This window comes from Limulus polyphemus, unplaced genomic scaffold (genome assembly GCF_000517525.1).
Source record: "Limulus polyphemus unplaced genomic scaffold, Limulus_polyphemus-2.1.2 Scaffold52, whole genome shotgun sequence".
Classification (NCBI taxonomy): domain Eukaryota; kingdom Metazoa; phylum Arthropoda; class Merostomata; order Xiphosura; family Limulidae; genus Limulus; species Limulus polyphemus.
The window spans coordinates 80,911-84,420 of NW_013665662.1; positions in this window are offsets into that span (position 1 = coordinate 80,911).

Consider the following 3,510-nt stretch of genomic DNA (forward strand, 5'->3'; position numbering starts at 1 on the left):
AAGTTACAGAAAATTAATTAACGACTGGAGGCGTAACAATATACTTTAGTAGACATTTTGTACAACAACATATTAAAAGCTTATCAAAGTTTTTAAAAGAAGGTTTAACGTTAGATTGTACAATAACATTATAAGTTCAATTATTGATAATATTAAGTCCGGTAAAGTTTAGCCCTAATTAAATTAAAGCAAAAAACGTTCACAAGTTACAGTGTTAATTTATTTCTTTATTGCTTACAGGCCGTACTTAATAAAGGCTTACCGAATGTTAGGCCTAAGATAAGTGGACTTATAGATATTGGTGTCTGCGATTAGAATTTTTTTCTATTGCTCTAGAAATCCTGTGTTTAAAGAAGTACTGTTACAACAATTGGTTGGTTGGTGTTTTATAGCGCAAAGTAACTAGGCTATCTGCGCCAAAAAACCGGTAAAAACAGTAAAAGTAAATTGTAGTAAGTTGCAACAAAGATACTAATTTGACCGCAAATGTTTTGTAGTTCTCTGATAGTTCACAAATATTGTATTTTATAACTAAAATTACAGAAGTATATATTTACATTAGTTGATAGAATTTCTTATGAAAATGATTTATTAGTTTTTTAAATTATAAGTTATCACTCTCTTCGGATTACGTCTGTATGATAAAACTCTTTGTGAATTTATAACATGATTTGGCTTTGGAACAAACGCTATGTTAAAGGAAATTTATTAGCATGCATGTTGATTTTTTAAAATTTAATTATTGCATTATTCATATGGTATCTTTTAGTTTAACCACAAAGTTACAAAATTGGATATATGCGCTGTACCGCGGGCTATCGAACTCCGAATTTTAGTGTTACAAGCCCTCAAGCTGAGCCATCAGAGAGTAAGATCGATTATTTTACGTCATCCTACAAGTCAATTAAGTCACATTGTTCGTATTAGGCCTAATTATATCTGTAAAGATAATTACATCGTTACGCGGTTTGAATCTATTGGCTTTGTTAACCTTTCACATTTTCTCAGATATTAATTAATCCATTCAAAAGTAGTGTATATTGAAAGCAGAAATAAGTGATTAACAAATATTCAAAATCAGTAAATACGATGGATAGATAACGTCTTAAAAATCTTTAAAAGCTATGAATAAAATACTTATTCAACACTCATATATTATCTAATTGACAAATATATTAATTATCCAATTTCTAATGTATATTTGAATACAAATCAGAGTAATCGAAACTAGGATTTAAACGTAACACTGATAATTAGGACTCTTCCATTCATACTTACTGATTTCATTTTAATATTTTTAATTAATTGAAGATCTATTTTTAAAATTTTAGATTTAAATCCTATCAGAGTTTTAATGTTATAATTTTTCCCATCTCAGATTACCCTAAAAATGTCTGAATTGTTTGTATGGCGATTTCTGTACGGAAAAATAATTTATTTGTATAGAAATATGTTATTTTTCACCACTAGGTGTCGAAACTTCGGCTTATCTACCTACACTTTCATATTTTAAAGTCAGTCACCTCATCATACTTGCTTTGTACCGGTTCACCCGCTCACTTGTGAGGAATTATTGTTCTGTCTCATGGAAATGACATCTAAACCTTATTATTTAATCATTAGTGAAGAGAAAACACATCTGTAGGACATAAAACCAAAACTTCCATCTACTTGCTCATCTTCTCATTGGAATTTAATTTCTTCTAAAGAGAAGGGCTGAGCCAGTATGCAACAAGGAAAACATGCACGAACTTTGGTGAGACGCGTGACAACAAATATGGAAATCCTTGGTTCAAGAAATAAAGAAAAAGTGATTCGTGACCACATTCTGTGTGAGGAAAGTAAAGATATGTTACAGCTGTAATCTAAACTGTGGCTGATGTTGTCCACAGATATTCCTTTTAAAATAACATACAACATCTGTGGTTGCACAACAAAAGTCGAACCAAAACATATCAAGAGCTATGTATGTATGTATATATGTGTGTGTGTGTGTGCGTGTATTATTATTAAATACTTTGTATTTTACATTTTTTTTAACTTTACGTTTAATTGAACACCCAAATTATTAAGACGTCATTCCTGTAAGCGTTCATTTTCCATGGTTAATAATAATAAAAATGATAGTACAGCTTAATAAATCCAGATAATCGTATAACCCTACAGACATTTTTAATGTAACAATTCTGTTATCACTATAATTTATATAAAGATAATAGTACTGTCTGTTGTCTGTCTGTGTAACTACTTCGCAGGATGTGGATGGATCTTCACCAAAATTGGTATGGAAGCTCATTAGGTCCACGCGGGGATACAAATAAATTTTCAGTTTTACGGTCTTTATGGCCGTTTTTTTACCGCTACTTCGCCCCTGTTGATGGACCTTCACCAACTTTGGTATGGAGGTTTATTGGATCCATGGGGAGATACATACAAATTTTGAATTTTTTATTTTGCCTATTTGCGCGTTTTATGGGCGATTTTCACAATTACGTATAAGGGAAGCAACTTTTCATGCCCTAAGATAACTTATCATTAATCATTAATATACACAACTTACGTCCAGAGGAGGGGTACTCCAGCTAGTATACTATACTTTAACAAAGTTATACATTAAAATAAATCATATTATTACATTACATATACTACAATCCTAATGTCACGTGTTGTCTAGCGTATTGTATGAACCTAAGGGTTAATTTTCAATAATGATATATTTAACGTCGACGAAGGTCTTACTTATTTGTGTTTGCAGTACATATTATCCTTTATAAAATTAAAGGTTCAAAATAGCTATCCTTTAAATATTTCCCTTGTTGTTTTAAGATAAAAAGTTACAATCAAACTTTTTGTAACTAACGAAACGTAAGTAACAGTGAAAATCCTAGTTTTATTTCCAGTTTTCTACCAAAACTGAATCAAAGAGCACTAGTTTAATGGTCACTTAAACAAGGTTGAACCAATAAACACTTTTGAAGGCTAAACCAACTTATTTATTGAATGTAAGTGTTTCTTTAAAGGTACTAATAAGGTCCTGGCTCGACCTAATGGTCAGCGTGTTAGACTTTAGGGTGGGGTGGAGGTTCAGTGGTTTGTAGCCAAAAATTAAATCGCACTCTGCACTTTGGGGCTGTGGGTGCGTTATACGAGTAACAATCAAATCCCACTATTCGGTCTGACAAGAATGGCGGTGGGTAGAGTTGACTAGCTGCTTTCTCTCTAGTCCATTAATCTTCAAAATTAAAGACGGCTGATGCGGATGGGGTTTGAGTAGTTTTGCGCGGAATCCAAAAGTAAAGAAACAATTACCAACAAAAGAAATGATTGTGGCTCCGCCATAAGTCGTTATCTAGAAGTAAGGTACTAAAAACAAACACAACTCAAAAAAAAAAAAAAATCTACACTTATAACAATGAAAGAGGTCATGCACTGAATTTCAAAAACACGTGATCACACATATCAAATTTATCGTGTTCGTTATTCACTTTAAAGCTGGACAAAGCCCTTGTG